The sequence below is a fragment of the Protopterus annectens genome, chromosome 3.part1, assembly GCF_019279795.1.
Source record: "Protopterus annectens isolate FY-2018-M chromosome 3.part1, PAN1.0, whole genome shotgun sequence".
NCBI lineage: Eukaryota > Metazoa > Chordata > Ceratodontiformes > Protopteridae > Protopterus > Protopterus annectens.
Window position 1 is genome coordinate 392,158,291 of NC_056732.1, and position 22,629 is coordinate 392,180,919.

Genomic DNA, 22,629 nt, shown 5'->3' on the forward strand with positions numbered 1-22,629 from the left:
TGCTATTTCAGGCACTGGCACCAGGAGCTTGATGGGCCAGCTACAGCATAGACAAACTAAACCCACTGTGTTGAAAGTCTCACCTATCTCTCTCCTGTGGCAGTCAAGATGGTTGGCCAGCCACTCCGTCCATGCTGAAATTCAAGGAACAATCCAGCCTTCACACAGAGGTGTAGGTATGAGGCAGTAGTGCAAATCTGCACTCCCACATGTACATGCATGACAACAGAAATATGGAAATGTGCCTATAGCCTCACAGCTAAGCCGCAGCCCAACGTGTATATGCAAGACATCAAATGCATGACATGTTGTCTACAGCCTCACAACTGTAGATGTGTTACCCATGGTGTACAGCACAGCATGGCATATAAACAAGTAGCAGGCACAGCAGAAGTACACTTCCTCACGATAGCCCATCTGGTATGTCCTGGTATCTGTTAGAGGAAAGGGTCTCTATTAGGAGTACTGCTCTGAATGAATGAAAAAAAAATTTTGTTTTGAAAAAAAAAAATGTATCAATGCAAAATACTTTCTAAATAATTTGGGGGACCCAGGCCTAATATCTGCTTCCTTCTACTAGAGCTCTTCAAAGTAGTAGTGACATATAAGGTTGTAAGACATTTGTATAAACTGTCTTTAGCCCTGTATACACTTGATCAGCACAGTGCCTACACTTGCCAACTAGGCGGCACTGTGGAATTTACTGCACAGGCATCAGTAATATAAATGATTTATGTGACAGATATGGGAATTATGGTTACTGCGAGGGTGCTGTGCAGATTTATTAGTTATCAAACCTTGTATGTTGCACACTGCCGGGAGGTGATAATATGGTAACCATTTCTACTGACATAATGTTTGGCCTTTAATGCCACAAGAATGCAGTCTGTAGCATCCTATACTCCAGGGAGGAGGGTGATGGCATAGAAACAATGCATAGTGGTGGATCTTTCTCCTTTCATGTCGGGGAAACAGATTCACATGTAGAAAAAGAAGAGTATTAAGAAATGCAATGAGTACTCTTTAAGCTGATGCTAGTAATATGCCCAGTGTACCCCTTAGTCATCCCTGGAAGCCCTCTTAGCTAGCATAATAAGTGCTACACAGACTTTAGTGCTGACCAATATAGGAAGTCCATGCATTTTGCCCAATCTTGTTTGAAGGCAATACATGTCATACAATTCTCATAATATCTCTACCCTGCTAAAAACGGTCTGTCATCTTCTGATTGGTTAGCTGGTGGTAGGTGATATGCTGACAGTACTGTTTTCATTTACACTGTCTGATACTATATTCTCCCACTGGGTGAGAAATAGTCACACTTAGAGGCAATAAGTGCTGTCACATAAACTCTGCAGCTGTTTCTAGCATTTTTGCAACTCCACAAATTTTTGGTGTGCTTTTTGCTCTTTCACTGATGCTCGACATACTGTGTACCTTCTGTTGCCTATGTTTATAAATCATAATCTGCTTTTGGAGGTACTCATTTATACAGAGTTATGCATTCATTAAACTGCACATCTTCATTTGTGTGTCATTATATGGTGATTTGCATGCCCCTGTTCCTGAACTGTTTTTCTCATTGCTGAGTAGTACAAGTGGGTACTAGAAATCACAGCGTGCCTGCATATGGCAGTTTCCCACATAGTAGCACATTGTACACTACACAATTTCACTATGAAAACTGGCCCTTGTTTTTACTTCAACAGCGGGTAGTGAATATGCAAGGTAATTTTTTTATTGTTTTCGCATGTACAAATATTACTAACTTTTGCTTTTAAGATTTTTATTTTCTAGACCTTTTCTTAATTTTTTATGGAAATCACTTGTGTACTTTAACATTTAAATGTCACCATTGTGGTTATGCTTCTCACACACAAATTGACCTTTAGGTATATTGGTACTCATAGGAGGGGATGACAGTTAAATGCCTGCAGAAATACATAACTCTTTAGGCTTACTATATAAATGGATGATAGTACACCATTAGTATTTCATCCTTAACGTTACATTTAAATATTGATTTTTAATATAAGCTCATGAAAAAATGTAATGCTGTGTTCATAATCTATTTGTATTATATTATTTTATATTATATTATACTGAAAACATTTTTACATTGTACAGGTATTTAAAAATATTATATTTGATGAATGCTAAATTATGCTCTTATTTCCCTGTTTATAGGTGCACTATTCCTGGACTTCATGCCTGAACTTGACATGTGTGGATAACATTCACTATTACTTTTTCCTTTTTGACAATATATATATATATATATATATATATATATATATATATACAAAGAGAGAGGGGAAGGGGTGTATATGAAATTATATAAAGTAATACTCAAAAGTGATCTTGATGGAAATAACTTTGGATTGTAAACATAACTATCTGCCTTCGGAATGAATGACTAAAGCATCTGTATGGGGAGTAGCAGCCTTTGGTAGCTCAAGATATGGATTGTTTAAAGATATCATGAGCTGAAGTTTTATTATGATAGACTAAACATTCAAAATGCATTTGAAATTTTTAAAAAAGTCACAAAAGTAAATACACGGAAAAAAGTTCAAACTTCAATATTTTCATTCAGTGACTACATTACTAATATAATTATTTCTGGTAATGTATAAAAAGCAACTCTTAGAGTGTACCCAAGGTACAATAGCAAAGTACCCACCAGTTTTCTTGATTGCTTCATTTAAGGCTGTTACATGATTCCTTTGTTCATGTTGTGTATGGTGAGGTGGAGGGTCAGAGTAATGTTAGAGGTACTTCCTACTGTTATCTGACTCAGTCATGTGTGCTGGGGTCTGCACTGAATGATTTAAGATGTGATATGTAGAAAAATAACTGTCATCTTCACGTCAGCTCTGTTGACACCCTTATTACCAGTATATATGGATCCAGATTTGTAGTAAAGACGTAACAGAAGACCAGCTATCTGACATGTGACTGAGGGTCAGCCGTTTGGCACATGACCAAGTTTAAGCAACTAAGTCAGATCTATATTATGTACTATTTATTTTTTAGTCTTACATTTAATACATCTCTATATCAGCTGTACACACCTGCAGAGAGGAGTTGCAATTATTCCCCAACTTAAATGTTTCTGAAGTCATAGGCAGTGACTGATGGATCATCATTACATCTTTTACAGATCCTTAATCTAAGATAATGATTTGAACAATATATCACATATAAGTCTTCCTTCACTGGCACATTCACTGGATTCATTTCACCAGTTATAAACAGCACTCTTATGGTAAAATTATGAGAAACAGACATATTTACAAATATTTGATAAAAAAAATAGACAAACATATTTGCAAACTTTAAACACAGCATAATCACTTAAAACATATTTATTTATTTACTTGTGTCCATTTAAGTTACCCCATGTAGTGTCTATCAAAGTGAACATTACCTATCCACCCTATAAAGTCTGAACACTTGACAGGTATATATATATATATATATATATATATATATATATATATATATATATATATATATATATATATATATATATATATATATATATATATATATCTATATATAAAACACACACACGCACACACATGCACACACACACACACACACACACACACACACACACACACACACACACACAGGTTCATAGATAGGTACTAGGCTGGCTGCCCTTGCAGGCCATTTAAGCCTAGCTTGTTTCCCCTTTTTGTGCTCAAATTAACTATCACTTATCCATCCCATGGTTGATAATTATATATTACCCCTAATGAGAATAAATGGGATCATACCAGAGATAATTTGGAATGCTCCACGAATGGGATAAAGCATGTAGGAGCTGCCTCAGTTCATTAGTAGTACAGGGGACAGTTCTGGGGTAAATGTTCTGTTTCCCATTGACAGATCCAAGTTACACTTGAATATAGACTGGGGTGAAGTTTGTTTTATGTGGATGATGAGCTTGCTCCAGAGCAGTGGTGTTCTCTGCAAGATATACCTGTTCCTCAAAGTGTTCTGTTGATGTCAAAGAAGAAGTTAGATCCCTAGATTGAGTATTTATGATGCCATTTCACTTGCTGATGTTCAGTAAATCCATCAGTATTGGGTTGGAGGATGCCTTGTATGCCAGACACAAGTCAACGCTTAGCCTGTAGGATACAGAGTACAGTGACAGGGGTTTGAATCAGTCCATGTAGGATATGCTGTTAAGGCCTTGTATCCTCTTAGCAATCTATCTCTGTGGGCATTCCAGTTGTTGTGTGTGTCTCTACAGATACATGCCAAAAGGACATTAGGTTAAATGATTGGCCTAATGAGGGTTGAGTAAAGGGGGACAATGACATCCCTTAATCTAGGCACAATCCCTTTGTTTATAAGCTGTGCAATATAGAAGGACTTTCCTACAACAATGGACACATGTTGGCCAAATATTAGGTCACTGTCCACATATATTCCCAAATTTGGAACAACTGAGTAAACTCTTAGGGGTGTATTGTTAATGTGGCATTTCCCTCAGATAGATGACTTCCCAGAGGATATAATAATACATTTTTTGGCATTTAGTTTCAGTCCATGGTTTTGGCACCAGTTATTCATTTGGGTTAAAGCTTCCTGCAGGATGGCTAAGTCATTTGGGGATTCAGTGACTACTAGTAGCTTGCAGTCATCTGCAAACTTAGTCAGCCAGAGCCCTTTGGTTGTGGATTTACTTCAGAAAAGTAGATGCCAAATAGGAGAGGTCCCAGCACAGAACCCTGGGGGGTGCAACTGGTGACTGTTCTGTTTGTGGAGGTTAACTTCCCCCTATTTTGATTTCCTGCATCCTATCTGTGAGATGGTTGGCAATCCAGTAAGTGACATGGGGGTTATTTGCCAGTTTATTTAGCTTTTCTACTATGCCTGAGTAGAGTATTGTGTCAAAAGCGCTGTCCAAGTTGAGGTATGCAGTGTGTATGGTTTTGTCTTCAACCATTGCTTTGGTGACCTTTTAAAAAATCCACCAGGTTGACTAAGCATGACCTGCCCTTAACAAATCCAAACTGAGACAGGTCCAATGTTTGCAGGTTCCCTATATCCTGATCAATTAGTTCCATGGTTAGTCTTTTCATGGCTTTGCATATGAGGCTGGTCATACTTATGGATCTGTAATTATCTAGGTCTATGGAAGGTCCTCCCTTATACAGGAGAATGACTGAGCTCCATTCACTTGCTACAAAACCTTTATAGAGACTGAGATTGAACAGTGTTGTTTGGGTGTGTCTAAATCGTGCTTCATCCTATTCAAGATGCATCCAGGGATATTGTCAGGACCCATTGATGCAGAATGTTTAGCTTTCGATAGTACTTTCAAGACTGGTTCTTGTGTGATAGCTGGAGGTAAACCATTTTCAGGTATAGCTTGGCAGACAGATGGAGGGGAGAGAGGGATAAAGTTAGAGCAAAATGTAATGGCCAGCAGGTTTGCTATATCTTCAGCCTCAATGTAGATAACATTTTTCACGATCAGCTCAGTGCATTGCTATGTTATGCTTTTCAGATTGCAAACATAACTAAAAAAAATATTATTTTCATGTGATTTGTACTGTTAGATGTTATGAAATTCAGTGTTATGGATTTTAGATGTTTTGGGTTTTAGATTTTTGTAGGGGACCCATATATATATGGTTCTCTGGTTCGATCCTTGGCTGGGGTGCCTTCTGTGCGGAGTCTGCATGTCCTCCCTGTGGTCGCGTGGGTTTCCTCTGGGTGCTCCAGTTTCCTCTCACATCCCAAAGACATGCTGTAGGTGGATTGGACACTCTAAATTGGCCCTAGGTGTGTGTGTGCCTTCTGTGGAAGGTTGGGCACTGGGCTGGCAACTCGACACCATAAAACTCCACTGCCAATCATGAGCGGACAAGTGATCCCCTGTGGCGACCCCTAACCGGGAAAAGCCAAAAGAAGAAGAAGATATATATGAGTCTACTGCTCTACATCGAAAGAACACTTCTTTAAAATAAAGCAGAAGACCCACACTTCAGCGAAAGTTAACTTCACCGAAAGTGTACTTTCGCTGAAGTCTAGTTCTCCAGGAGATCCCCCCCCCCAAAAAAAACCCACTAAAACATGTTTTTGCAGGGGGCAAGCCCCCTGCGCACACCCCCTACTTAAATATACCAACTTTGAGATTGCACTACAGCAGGGAAAAGGGAATATTCCCATTCTGTGCTGTAGTGTGACTGCCAAAGTCAATGTTCGAAGTTTCACTACTTCGAACAAGTGGACTCAGTGAAGTGAAGTTTGAAGAAGTGAAACTTCAAACATCTACATGGATCCCGTATTCATATATATATATATATATATATATATATATATATATATATATATATATATATATATACACACACACACACACACACACACACACACACACACACACATATATATATATATATATATATATTTATATATATATATGTGTGTGTGTGTGTATGTGTATCAGCACTGAATTTTGTTGACACTACCTTTCTTCAACATCTGTTTAGTCACCAAAATTTAGTTGACTAAGCAGATGGTTGACTGGTGTGAGAGACTGCACAGTCCACAGGGTTGGGGAATATGTCTTTCCCTGATATTGTGTGCTGTCAGAGTAAGTATATACATTCAGCAATTGGTATGGGGGGTGCAGAGCGGCTTGGTCCTTCTTGCAAAAAAATAATGGGCCGGATTCACAAAGGCTTGCACAGACTCTAAGAGTAGAGTAAGACTCCATGCAGCCAACATGTCCGCTGAGCGATCCATGAACAGCCGGTAGGGGCGTGCGACTAAGCTCTTCAAACTAGTCCTACATGGACAAGGCTTGGATATGAAAATTACCTCAATTGCAGGCGAAAGCTATGCAAAAGAGGTAAATTTGCGATCCAGGAAACCCGAACCTGTCCAAGTAGGAGCAGTGTTATTTGCAGAAATGTACTCAGTTGATAACTGGGTACGGTTCTGCAAATAGCAAAACGGAGCAGTGACAGCTGCAAAAAAAGCATGCATTTACAGGAGGAAACATGCCAATGGCCAAAAATATGGCCATTGGCAATGGGAAGTGATGCAAAATAGAAATAAAATAACTTTTTTTTCATCCCGATCTAGGGTTTAAGCGTAGCGCAGTGCCGCGCAAACGTGCTGCACCCTAAAAACCAGAAAATTAATAATTAAGAACCACAAATGTGGATGTTATAGCTAAAATGAATTTACAATGCAAGTGAATGGCAGGCTGAAGACAACATGGCCACCGAGTAGAGGTTGCTAAGGGGGGAAGCTCAGTCTAAGAGATGTAATCAAGCATTAGTAGGCAATCCTATGCAAATGAGAGTTAGGATAGTGAATCACAAGTTTACATAGGAGCACAGTCAGTGGGGTGTAGGAGTAGGATAAGGGGAGTAATAGAGTAGAAGATAGGTGACATCACGAGGGGGGTATGTATGAAAGGAGTGAAGCTCATTGGAGCAAAGTGTCATGTGTCAGCTGACAATTACATATTATTGAAAGAGGTGTGTCAACAGGTAGGCTAGGTAAAGTCAAGAAATGGAAGGTGTATGCCGTGGATAACACCAAAGTTTCTTGCTCAGCATGCATGCGCGTGTGTGTGCGCACCAGTAAACCCGAGTAAGACAGTGTGCACGCGTGTTAGCGTGTGTGCACATGTGTAAGCTTGAGTAAGCATATGTAAAGCTGTGTAAACAGTTGTAAACGCGTTTGCACCGGTGTGTGCGCGTTTTAACAAGAATAAGCAAGTTTTAGTTTGTGTAAGCATGTGTACGTGCGTGTGAGCTGCTGTGCGCGTGTTTGCACTTGTTTGCGCGGCGCTCCCCCCTCAGGAAACAGAAAGGAAAAAGGAAGCACACCAAATAGTAGGGAAGTTACCAGGGAGTACTAGCAGAACTAGCAGGTGAAAACAATCAGAATCAGGCAATTACCCAGGCAGAACACTAGCCCAGCCCAGCACTTAAAATTCTTCAAACAACAGTCCATTATGTTTCTCTCAAGAGACACTGCAACACTGCAGTAAGCTAATAGAAGTGAAAACTGAAAAAGCTGTTTTGAGACAAAAAATGTTAGGGGCTGCCATAGCTGTTATAAGGCAACATATGCAACATGCTGAGGGGGGTGGTGATAATGCAAAGGCTGCTGGACAACCCACAGTGAGAAGACGGAGAAGAGTGTACAGGCCCAGGGTTACCTACCAGGGGCTACATGAGCTGGAGATAGTGGAGCACTATAGAGTGGACAGAGACCTCTTGCAGCAAATTGTTGAGCTGTGCAGGCCACGCCTCACACACAGAACCAACAGAGGGGAACCCATCCCAGTGGAAACTAAGGTATATGTTGGCCTAAGAATATTAGCAACAGGTACCTTCCAGAGACCAACTGGTGATATGATGGGGATATCACAGGCATCAGCATCCAGGGTACTGCACCAGTTCCTGGATGCCATGTCAGTACATGTCAGTGATCATGTATAATTCCCCAATTCCCATGAGGTATTGGCCAGCAATATGCATCTCTTCCAGCAAATAGTGGAATACCCTGAGGTAGTGGGTGCAATAGACTGCACGCACATATGCATCAAAGCACCAGCCAGTGAGCGGGGTAGGGTCTACTTCAAACGCAAGGGCTTCCCCTCCATCAACTGCCAGGTCATGTGTGATGCCCAGGGCATAATACTGAATGTGTGTGCTGGCTGCCCTGGAAGCTACCATGATTCCCATATCTGGCATCTGACGCAGCTGTACCAGACATTTGCCAATGGGGACATCCCACATGGACACCTAGTGGGGGATGCTGGCTATGCACTTGAGCCGTGGCTGATGACACCCATCAGAAACGCACACACACCTGAACAGGAACGCCATAATGAGGCACATGTACAAACACGAAATGTAATCGAGCATGTGTTTGGGCTGCTCAAGTCACGGTTCCGGTGCCTGGACATTTGGTGGAGCCTTGCATTACTCACCAACTACATGTACCCAAATTGTCATGGTATGTGCTGTGCTACATAATATGTTCCTGCGAAAACAGCTGCAGCAGGACCAGTATAGGCCCGGGCCAAACAGCCCTCCACCATTGCCAAGGCCATCACAGGCAGAGCGTGACTCGGAGGAGGAACAACCTGAGCCTGCCCCAGTAGGCAGAAGGAGGCGTGCCCAGTATGCTTTGGCCTTGGCAAAGAGGCAACACATAGCACATACACTGGCTCAGTAGGAACTCTGGAAATGATACCTCTCTCTGACCCACACATATAGTAAAAGGGATGCCTACGTTGACACTACCTGCTTTCAAACATGTATAGGGAGTGTAGTATGTGCATCCGACATAGGCAGCTCTGCATCAACACCTGAGGCATGATTGCCATGTGTTAAGCAATATAAAGCAGTGCTAAACAGCATTTACCACCATGTAGTATATGTAAACAAATTCGCACACACCAACTAGTACAAATGTGGTCAATGTTGAGTAATATTGGCCAACGTCCAGCAATGATGGTTAATATTGAGCAATGTTGGACAAGCTGGGTCTAAGTAGGGCATAGCTGAACAAAAGCCAACATGCTCATAGTTGCTCTACTGGCCCTTAAGCAGTCTGGTCTGCTCAGTATGAAAATATAAGCGGGGATGGGCCTTGAATCCAGGATACTGTGCACTATAGTCATAGTACTGAACCACTAAACCATGACAGTATTGCAGTGGTTAACCTGTATGAAGAAAGGTTGATAAGTCTATGCAAAGTATTCCATGGAAACCCTGCAGGCACAGCATAATCCCTGTTGAGTTATGACACAAAGGTGAGTCCTGCAGTAAGAATAGAACCTGACTTTCAACACACACAGTACAAATGTTAATATTGGACATGTACACATACATCAACAAATGTAGTGGACCTCAGACAGCAACATACTGAAAGGTCACACTGGGCATGCTCACACACTTGAATACATGAGACAAATGTCAGGCAACAGAACACTGACAGTCTGAACTGGGCATGCTCACACACTTAGGCCATGTTGGAGTACACCAATGTGCCACACATATCAGGCAGTTGCATGTGTTAACCCAGGAACCTCTCACTATCCAGCAATCTGCCCTGTGCACACACTTATATGACAACAGACACGTATATAATATAGTGGAACCCTGTCATAATCAAATATGTTCTGCAGATACCTAAGCGGTTCATAGAAAGTGGGAAAGCAAAGATGATAAAAACCTGCAAACAGTATCAGCAATAAACATTGTGCATCATGAACATTATCAAAGGTTCAGAGGTTGATACTAGGCTATCTGCCCTAGGGCATGTACAACCATAGCCAGAGTGTGTTTGGCTGCTGCAACCCAGTCAAATCAGAACACTGTGCCCGTGAATAGTAGGTCACACAAGATAGCCCATTTACGTTTAGTGTAATGTGCCTCTGTCTAGCAGGGACCCAGAAGCTATCCCAGGGGTACACATACAATCACCCATCCACTTGTCAAGATGTCACCTGTAGGTGGTCAGTGGGTGGCTCTGCTTATGCAAAACTGGGACTACACTCTGCAGTGAGTGGAGCCTTTCGGATAATAATCTGTCCTCCCAGCATGTCCTATTAACATCTGTGCTGAGGTGTATGTCCCTGGAGTGTGTAGCTCCAAGGGAGTTTGATATCCTGAGGTGGAGCATGTCTATTAATTCTGGGTCAGATATTGCCTTAAACTACAGGCACACAACACATCTGTGTAGGTGGTAAGTGACTGAGTAGAGCTGAAGTTACTGTATCTGAACTGTGCAGGGCATCCATGTGAGTCCCTACATCTGCTTGATGAGTAACATTTGTGGCCATTACAGTTGCTGCAGGTGTCGGGTAAGGTACATCCCAAATGTGGCATAGTAACCAAGCATGGTCTGGATGAGTATAGGGGCACAATGACCACACATGATCAACATGTGAAACCATGTGGGATATGGTGGGCTATGTAGAAGTATTGTCTAACCACTTTGGCAATGTGATTGTCAAAGGCAAGAGTACGAACAGGTCATGTCCCCAAACCCGTAACAATTACTACCGTATGTAATGGATTACTACCTATGTGGTAATGTGTGGGCATGTTGTCATTCTCAAAGGGGATGACTATGCAACTAATGGCATGTAGTCATAGGCCATGGCTCAGGCACCAGTCATCCTATCTCTGTGAGACCCTGTATGAGTATGCCTGTGCCAGCTGGAGAGTTGATTATGGCACCCAGTTTGCAGTCATCTGCGAACATGGGCAGCCATATCCCTCCTGTGATAGCCTGTATGTCACACAAATATATACTGAACAAGAGAGGTCCCATGACTGAGCCTTTTGGGATGCCATGTGTAACTGGTGTATAGTCAGACATGGCACCTGCAACACTGAGCATGTGGGTGCTATCCCTGATCCAGGTAGAAATCCATCGTGTGAGATATGTGTCGATATTGATGCCGGTGAGCCTATGCATAATGGCCGTGTGGAGTATTGTGTTGAAGGGTTGTGCAAGGTCCAGGCAGGCTGTGTGGACAACCGTCCCAACACTGATGGACCTGGTAACTGTTTAAAGAATACAAACAGGTCCAACAGGCAAGATTTGCCCACATCAATGCTGTAATGTGTAGGACCCAGTGTCTGTAGGTTTCCCATCTCTATGTGCATGAGTCCCATTACAATATGCTCCATAGCTTTGCAGAACAGGCTAGTTAGCCTTATAGGCCGATATTGTCTGTGGTCTGTTGTGGTAGTATTCAGTGGAGCGGGACCACTATCACTGTACACCATTCCGTGGGTACAAATCCTGCAGTAACCCTGATATCAAACAGTGACGTAATGTGAGGGTTACGTCTGTCATGAAGGCCGTGTATGACACAGGCCGGGACACTGTCTGGTCCCATTGATGCTGTGTTGTCCGCTGTGGGGAGGGCAGCACTCACCTGTTTATTCGTGATGTCAGGGAGGTTAAACTCTGTTGAGATGGACAGTACCTCCCTAGGGGGGATAGGGGGGGGACATCTGCACTGAACCTGTTTGCCAGGATGTTGGCAATGTCTGTGGGTATAGGGTGTGTTCAGTTAGTATGCAGTAACACACAGCATATCAGTGAGTGTCCAGCCAGGTACCTGAATTAACTGAAGAAGGCCTTGTGAGTGTCTGACATGTCTAGTGCAATTGTCCGTTAGAAGCGGGCCTGACATAAATACATGAGTGAGTGTAGCTGTCTGCTAGTACAGATCACAGATGCCTTCCCTGTATGGGATTGTGCTCTATCATGTAGTAGCTTCCTCCTTTTGTTGTATAGCGTATTAATGGCCGGGGTCCACCAGACAGGTCCCCTGCCATTGGAGGAGTGAGTCCAGGTGTTATTTTGGATAGCACGATCCATGCAGTCTACTAGGTGTCCATAGAATGTGTATGTAAAGGATTCAGCAGTCTGAGCCATACTTACCACTGACCCAGGGTCTCTGAAAGATACCACCGTGGTATGGAGAAGTGTGACGTTTGCTTTTGGGAAGTTCACCAAGATTACCCAGGATGGGTGTGGGGATGGGATATGGATGTCCAGTGAGATAAAGTATGTTCTGTCCTTACCAATGAGGGGTATATCGCAGGTGTGGAACATAGAGTACCCATGTTGGTGATGATTATGTCCAATATGTTGTCCCCTCTTGTGGTTGTGGTGACCGGTTGTGCCATAGTATATGAGTTTACAAATTGTAGCAACTGTTGTGTGAGGGTGTTGGGGCTTGAGTACTATCCCCAGTCAATGTGTGTGTATTTGATGTCACCCAATATAATGGTGGTTGGGGAGACCGTCATATTGTCCAGTGTTCCCTGGAAAGCCGAGTGTGGTTGCTGAGTTTGTGAGTGTGGTTTGTAACAGGCAACAAACAAAAAGGCAGATTTGCACAATGTTAGGTGCATATGTATGGCCTGTGATGCTTTGTGCAGTGCTACCAACCCAGAGGTATATGTATCTGTGATGTATATGGATACTCCCTTTATTTGTGTTGGCCATTCTGAGTTATGTGGTCAGAAAGCATAGTACGAAATATAACCTGGTAGTGCTGGTGTGCATGTGGGAGCCTGAACCATGTGTCTGTTAGTGCACAGATATTGCTATTCTCCATACTGAGGAGATTCGTGAGTGTGGTCAATTTGAGGGTAATACATCTGGTGTTGAGCAGCATTACCCTCAGTGTCATGTACTCTGTAATGTCTATGGAGGTGGGTCTGTCATTTGAGCCCCGCTTAAATAAGGCAGTATGGTGGCTGCAAGTGCCTTAGCAAGTATTCAAAAGTCCAGGGGTGACAGGTGCAAGCTGTCCATAGGGAAGCTACGTGGCATGTCGAGCATGTCACCCCAGGCTGACAGACACTGTATCCCCTTTGAATAACACCAATATGTTAGCCAACTGTTAAACGTGATCAGTTTGTTGGTATACTGAGACATCATACTTGGTGAGTGTAAGATGCTAAACAAGGTCAGGGTCATACTGGCCTGGGCTACATGATCAGAGAGTTCCTCTATGTATCATGTCATGTGGTCCAGGGAGGAACGTTTGAGGTTGTACGCACCAGCATGGACAATGATGGAGCCAGTCCTGGACTTGCTTTGGAGTGACCTGAGTGCATGCATTATGTGGCGGATCCTGGCACCTGAGAGACAGCTCAAAGTGACTATTCCCTTGTTTGGCCTGGTGAGTGAGACATCAGTATGTCTGACATTAAGTGTCACCTATTACAAGTGTATCAGGTGTGTTGTTTAGCCTGAAGGGCAGTGACTGTGTGGCACACTGACATTGTGAACTATGTGATATGTGGGTTTTGTAGTGGGGTAGCAGTTGTTCGTGTGTCTGCTTTAGAGGTCTCTGCTGCTTAGGCAGAGTGTATGTAGAGCCTCTGAGTATGTGTATGTGTGATAATGTGGTTAGATTGCTGTCGCTATCGGTGTATGTGAGACTGATATGTGGTGTGTGTGGTCACCTTCACCACCTGATAGACCATGCCAGTCATGGGTCGAGAGAGCTCAGCCTCCTGTATGTCAATATTGTTGCATCTCTCACATATATCTGAGTGTGTTGGGAGGAGGAGAGGGTTGTCTGTGTACATGAGGCAGATGTGACATTGTGTCATAACCACAATATTCACTAGCTGGACTGGAAAGTACACACAAAACCGACCCCTGGACATGCCAGTATATTATGATGACATACTCTGTAGCCTGATCACAAAGGATCAGTAGGGTGTTAAGTGTGTAAAAGAGTATAACTGGGATTAGTGCTCAGGTTGTTGGTGTTTTGTAAAGAGTAGCTGAGAAGGAGTCCAGACTGAGAATCATTGCTTGTCCTTCAGCTATGCCATAAATAGTAATGTACACTCATATATGTCCTGAGTCAGGGCCAACTGTACCTTACTGACAATGCCGACATCCTGTCAGACAGGCCCATATATACATACCCACCTCCCACTGACGATAGTCCCTGACATCATACCAGGAGATATCACATGTAGAATGGCTGACCAGCTCCCCCCAAAACCAAAAGCATAGCAGCAATTGGATTAAATTGTTTCCCAATATGTGTCATGCATGCACTACAGAACAAACAGACCCTGCACCTGAACAGTCTGTTGAGCTTCACCCACTCCACAGGGTCTGGAACTGTCGAATGTGTTACAGCAACATATGGCACTCCCCATAAGTGTGGGTGCACAACACACCATGGGAAGTATAGTCCAGTAAACCTATAACGTCTGATCTGCAAGGCCATGGAGTGCATCATGGCTGAAGTCATAAACAGAGCTATTGGAAGCTGACAAACATACAACCCTACCAACTGTGGTATGTTCATGTGCAGATCATGGTTCCCAAACATGCTACACCATTTGCAAGGTAGCCACCCAGGACATACATCACTGAACAAAGCCACACATGTCCCACATAGACTTTGCATAGCTCTTCATCAACATCACAGACACATGTCATATCCACAAAACCAACAATCTGTGCATAGATATGTGTTGACATATGAAGGGATGTCAGTGTGTCCACAGACAGATCACACAAGGTGCAACTCACAGGGTCCTGTTCAAGCTGTTCATACCTGCCGACCCACATGGATCATTCCTGGGATTGCATAAAAGAAAGTGCACATACATTACCATGTCCAGTCTGATGATGTCAGCATCCTACAAATATACCAGGAGAACAAAAACCTCCCAGTAACCCATATAGTGTGCTGTGTAAATGTGTATCTCTCTAATATCATAACATAGTTAGGTAGGGGTTTGAATCCTGCAAGTGCTGACAGTGTGTGTGTGTGTGTGTGTGTGTGCGTGTGTAATTTCTTTTGAGAGGAGGAGACTGGTAAAACATTAAAAGAGGTACATCCCGCTTTGGAATGTCTGATGATGTCAGCATCCTACAAATATTCAAGGAGAAGAAAGCCCGCCTAATAAAGCATATAGCGTGCTGTGTTAATGTGTATTTCTCTAGTATCATAACATAGTTAGGTAGGGGTTTGAATCCTGTAAGTGCTGACAGTGGGTGTATATGTAATTTCCTTTGAAAGGAGTAGCCTTTTTGGAGACTAGGAAAACACATTAAAAGAGGCACATCCCCTCTTTGGAATGTCTGATGACGTCAGCATCCTACAAATATATCAGGAGAACCAAAAGCACCCCATCAAGCATATAGCACGCTGTGTTAATGCATATCTCTCTAGTATCATAATGTAATTAGGTAGGGGCTTGAATCCTGCAAGCGCTGAGGGTGTGTGCAACTTCCTTTGAGAGAAGTAACCTTTTTGGAGACTGGGAAAACACATTAAAAGAGGTACATCCCTTTTTGGAATGTCTGATGATGTCAACATCCTACAAATATTCAAGGAGAACAAAACCCACCTAATAAAGCATATAGCGTGCTGTGTTAATGCGCATCTCTCTAGTATTATAGCCACAATTAGGTAGAGGTTTGACTCCTGATAGTGTGTGTGATTTCTCTTTGAAAGGAGTAACCTTTTTGGAGACTGGGAAAACACATTAAAAGAGGTACATCCCTCTTTGGAATGTCTGATGATGTCAGCATCCTACAAATATTCAAGGAGAACAAAGCCCACCAAGTAAAGCATGTAGCGTGCCATGGTAATGCGTATCTCTCTATTATCGTAACATAGTTAGGTAGAGGTTTGAATCCTACAAATGCTTAGTGTGTGTGTGCCACAGGCGGTCAATACAGTGTGGGTTTTGCTTTTACTATGGTATGACATATGATTAAAACAGTATGTGCATTGCACACATCGGGTATCTGCGTGGCAAATAAATATGTGTACATGTGACCTCAATCAGTATATAGATGTGAAGCCTGCATACTACATGAATACATTTGTTTCCTTCAACAGATTGTTCTGCTGTCTGTACACATTGGTACCCAACATACATGTTGAGGGATACCACCTATGTGGTACTGTCGGGATAGTATGTCTAGTAAATATGGATGACTATGCCATAGTCGGCTTACGACTATACAGCATGTATTGGACAACAGGTATCTATCTGTATGATACCCTTGTGTAGGATATGCGTCCCATCAAGGAATGCAGTGTAGGCCAATGCATGCATTTCCAGATGTGGATGGACATATCCCTAGTGTGTTTGCATGTACCTAAGAGGGATATATGCCACACAGGTGTGGTCCCAGGAACATCAGTACCACTGGTTACTGTTATAGTATAGTACCGGAAGGATCCAACTGTTACTGAGTTCCCTACAACTGTGTGTCATTTGTCAGGACATCATCTAATGATTGGTTATATTTATGCTGTTGAGGTGGTGTATACTACCAGACTGCAGATCATTGACAGATATAAACAGTATCACCCACAGCATAGTGTCAACCCATGTCATACACACATGTGTACCCATGTTAGTACATATCTGTAGTAGAATGCATACTGGCCATCGAAAGATACCATGAGATGTTAACAATGTGTACAACAGGGTATGTCGCACATCCCACGTGTCCACTATGCACGTACATGCAGACAGTGCGCACACACCATGTTCACAGATGTACACCTGCTAATTTGTAATGCACACATCATACACGTACTGTCCACTCACTAACACATGCTGGCAACACTGTACACTTCAGCCAAGTGGCACATGGGTGGACAATACATACTCAGACCTAACACTGGTGTAAACAATGCTACAGTGACTATCAGAGCTGTGATGCATAATGCCTGCTCAGATATACCTACAAGGATATCAGTACACTTTCCTGTTGGCAACTTGCTACTATTGCTACACTGCTATAATGTCACCCTGTGCATCAGAACCATGTTAGCCTATTCCTGCATCAATGTTACAGATGACAGGAGGTGGCACATGTGTCATCATATGCACAGGGTGTGTTGTTAGTTTGCCAGAGCCCGACACTGACCCATCCAATCAACATGTCTGTGTGTGTGTGTGTGTGTGTGTGTGTGTGTGTGTGTGTGTGTGTGTGTGTGTGTGTGTGTGTGTGTGGGACAACAGTACAGCATGGGACAATGTTGATGTAATGTGTTTGTGTATGTGTGAGTCCTAGTTGTTTGGTTAATGTGTATGTGTGTGTGTGTGTGTGTGTGTGTGTGTGTGTGTGTGTGTGTGTGTGTGTGTGTGTGTGTGTGTGTGTGTGTCTGCATGCACACAACTCCACCATGTGGCTGCCATATACGGGTGGTTGTGGGATAGCCACAGACTGTACCTGCTAGGCTGTACAGATCATTGTCTCTGGCCATGGACACGGTACCTGTGCCTGGCAGTGTTGCTACGGGCAGTATCGGGTACCAACCCTAACTGGGTGCTATCATCAGAGGCAGAGGTATGATGACTGGACCCATGTCCCTGCTGGGACTGGCCAGTGCCACGTGCCGCATGCTGCAGGGCACACACGACCAGTGGTGCTCCCCTGAGAACCCCTGAACATCCGCCTATGTGGTACTATTCCAGTAATCCGGCTATGGCTGCTGTGAGGGGTTGCACATGCCTTGGGTACCACACTCTCCTGGTCAATGCCGACTGTATGCTGTCCCTCAGCTAAGGCCATTGGTGATGAGGGATGTATTGGCAGTATGAGTGTGCACATAGATGGGGTTGAACGCTGTGTACTGTCGATTGGTGGACCAACGACAGACCCTGACAGACCTTCCTATGCCACAATACATGTCTCATCATCTCCACTATTAGTGGCAGTGACATCAGGTTCCCTGCTGCATTCAGACATCCCTAACTCAGCACCTGTGGAAGGAAGACAGGAAACACACTTCACAATCTGTACATGTTAGCACACATGAACACATGCACACATGCACACATGCACGCATGAACACAAATACACTGCTCACCACAGCACACACACACACACACACATACACACCAGAAATCCAACACATACACAATAGTGGATGAAGGTGGGTGACAGTATCACAAGGTAAACAGTCACCTCACATGTGTCAGCATGCAGAATATGTGTTGCTCAAGACCATGCAGTGCAAGTGTAGACGGCCCTATTTAATGACATTATACATGGCTGTGATGCATGTGTGTAGTTGTTCAGTGATTGTCACATCCTGGAACACAATGTGTACATGGACACAGCATTGCTGTGCAAGTATTATCTGCTCTGCAATGTCCTGTGCACCAGCACTCAATGGTATACATACCATGGCTGCATGTGTTATCTGTGTGACACATAGATTGCCATGTCTGCTTACAGTGTCTGTGTCCATAGCAAATAATAGTGTGCACAGGTGTAGCAAATGCATGCAATGTACAGACAGGGGATGAGTGGTGCATGTAGACATGAAGGAATCCCAATGCTTGACATGGCCATTGTACAGTGGTTATGGTGAGTGTGGGACATATTGCAGATATGACGGTGCCAGCCATGACATGGCATACTACATGACTGCAACATTAAACACCACACATACCCAATGTGTGCCATGTGACCTATACACCCAATAGCATTCCAGGACATATATGTGACTCATTGTACAGATGGTGACAGCTGTGCATATTGTGTATATTGGCATATGTAAGCACACACAAAATGCTATGCATATTGTGTATAGGTGCATATGTTTGCACACACACAACAATGAGGTGCAAATCAAAGACCACTATGTGTAGTACTGTGGTCACTGTAACTGGATGGGGTGTACTACCATGTGCCATCATCATCATCATCATGCATCTTGTGGCCACTCACGACTACTACTGTGTGACAGACCACCGCCTAGCATGCTGTACCTGAACTGCAGTGCTGTAGCTACGTTCCCTATTACACAGCCACTTTGTACATAGGTTTATGAGGTGCCCAATAGGGAGCATTGCCTAACATGACCGTGTTATGTGTTGAAGAGTGTTGCACAGCCCCATGATATGCCTCAACCCCTGAGGTACATCATGTGTGTGTGGATGACATGTGGGATACTGAGGTGTGACTGACCTTACAGCGGGTGTGTGGTTATGCCATATGTAGCATGTCTTTGTGTACTGTGTATGATACATGTGTTATGTTGTGTACAGGTGTTGCAACTATGCCTATCCAATGTGCAGCACGGGGTTGCCACAACTGTGCCTTATGCTCTGTGTATTGCATGTCAGTGAGGCAGCTACTGACATTACTGAGCTGTGCAACGTCTTACAGCAAACATGCATGGCATGCATTATGCGTAGGTGTGTTACATGTACATAGCCTACACCTCACCTATGACATGCATATTTCATTACCAACATTGCAGTTATAACACACTCACCAGCATGGATTGGCTGCCCTGCTGTCACACCAGAGGGACCTACGAGAATATGAGAGAGTTCGTCAGTGGCCACAACTGTGGCATTGCTACAGTGGGTATGCTAAACTGCAGTATAACAACAGTCAACAGTCACAGGTGTAGAATATTATTCAAAATATCAGTATTGCACAACACTAGGCAGCAGAACTGCTAAACACACAGTACACATCTCATGTAGACATAATCTAACAATACAGTTAACTGTCGTATACAGATAGGGCATGTTACCTGCTTGCTCCAGATAGACGTGCTGGGTGGCTCCATCCTTCATGACAACACATGTCAGAGGTTGATGTTGCTGTTGTCCAGGAGCCACCACACTTAGGAGCAGCTCCTCCACTCTGGTGAGGGGGGCATGAATGGCCACCTCACCACCTGTGGCAAGCTGTTGTCTTTGGATATCAGACGCACACCACTGGACATGTCTAATTAAATCACTGCAGTCATGGCATACCTGCTCATATGTCCGGTTATGCATGCCTATGTCATTTACCCGACGAACAAGTTCCTGCCACAGTGCAGTCTGCTCCTGCTGGTGCTGGTTGCTTCTGGAGAACAGCATTGTGTACTGCTGCAATAGGCTTTGTAGTATCACCTCTTCCTCATCCGCTGTGTACGATGGATTGTGTTGGCGGGCCATCTGGCTGAAAAAGATATGAACAATATGTGTGAGCGAGTCCTGTGGCACACTTTACACCTTTAACCACAGATATCACTTTACTGACATATATATCATCCTATTGTCTGTCAGAGGTTACACACATTCAGTACCACTTATTGGTTCTCAGGCCACAACTAACTAACAGTGCCTGGCACACTCTATATATCACACCACTATACAACAGTAGCCAACACACTGTTTGTGACACATTGCACAACCTCAAGACAGGGGTGTATATCACATCAATGTACGAACAGAGATGTCATCCATTGCAATGGATGTAAAGTACAGGTACAGTAGTATCAGTCAACCGCCCTAGTCACTGATGCTATAGCCCTGCCTAACAGATGTGTACAGTTGTTACTATAGGTGACATACTGCTGTAACAGAGTATATATGTTGCTGGATACACATGTATACCCTGTAACACACATATGATTGCAGCCATTGTACAGGCATGATTACACACACATCAGACAAACATACAACACACCACTGTATGCCAACACAGATGAGCATTACCTGTGTACCATACAGTACTGTGTGCCACTACTTACACACCCTTATGCCTGAGTTTTGTCCTCTGTGCAGACTACAGGAAACACACATGACAGTGTTTCCAAGCAATGTGAACACACACCATACTGTGCTGTTTAGGCCTACAGCTTCACGTAGTACTACAGTTCATATGGGAGTTGGATTCACCAGCAGTACCACTCACTAAGCATACATGTATTGGTTTAGCCTACAATGAGACACCACATTCATTAACAAGGAACTACGTCACATCATATGCCGTACTACTATGTCTGCCTAGCAGTACATTACACATCATTTGCTGTCCTCACAACTAGGATAGACACTACCATGTCAGATACAACTTCACACTAAGCTATCACACTTTTACAGACCTTGCACACATTCAGCGTTACACGTATTCAACATCACATAGCAGGTATTGCATTGAGTACATGTGTGAGTGCATAGTGTCATAGGTAGGTAACATGCTGTTGGCCCTAGGGCCTACGGCAGCCTAGCCATATGCTACCCTGGCCTTTGACACACATATACTTTGATTTCACTTGCCCCTGCCAACCAGAACCACAGAGGTGTTTCCTGGGGTGTATTACCAATCTCCCACACAATCATCAGGGGTATTTATGACAACTGCTAATGAGGAGCCTTGTTTGCTATTGCTAGGTGGTCTATTCCGGTGTATGGCATATCTCTGAGATGGGAACCTATGTGCTGTTTAGTGAGCTGACAAGGTTTAGGGCCCTAGAGCGTGTATCCTGGAGGGATTGTGATATGTTGCCATGGTGGTTGTCACCCAGCTATGAGTGTGACATACCTCTGTATGTCTGGCAGATGTCACCTCTGTGCAGCCAGTATGCAATACAGTGTAGATTTGTTTTTTGTGAGTTAGTCTGCATAGGGCATCTGTTTGCAACCAGTATTACCCTTTGGGAGGTATGTCTGTGGCCTTTTCACCTGGTGTAGTTGTCATGTGAGGTACATACCACACAGGGCATTGTGATGAGTAGAGGAGAACACTGCCCTATATTTCTAGAGATGACACATAACATACAGAATGATTACAGGTGTAGTGTGGCACTGTCTTCATCAAAGCAGAGGCTACTGTCCACCTGTGTCCCATGTTCCCTTATCACACCTTCACTGTTAGGTAGATCTCTACCTATGTGGTAGTTAATGGGTACAGTGTTTTGGCAAGGAGGAATGGCACTACAGTATCAACACTTGTCTACAGTCCATGCCTTGGTCACCACACACCTGTTGCAGTACATATGACCCCGTGTCTTTCTGTCTCTCCCTCTCTCTCTATATGGATATATATATATCTATATATCTATCTATCTATTATATATATGCATATCTATACACATACGTGTACACATCCATTGCTGTACACATGGATGTACATATAGGCACATGTACAGTACACCTTTCGTGGTGGGGATATCAATTATGCGACAGTTGAGGGATGTACAGTTATGTGATTATATTGCACAGTGTAGTGCAGAATGCATGTGGGTGTCCTCAGCCCATGTAGCATTAGCAGGCCTCACTGGCTGTAACACAGCAGATCTGA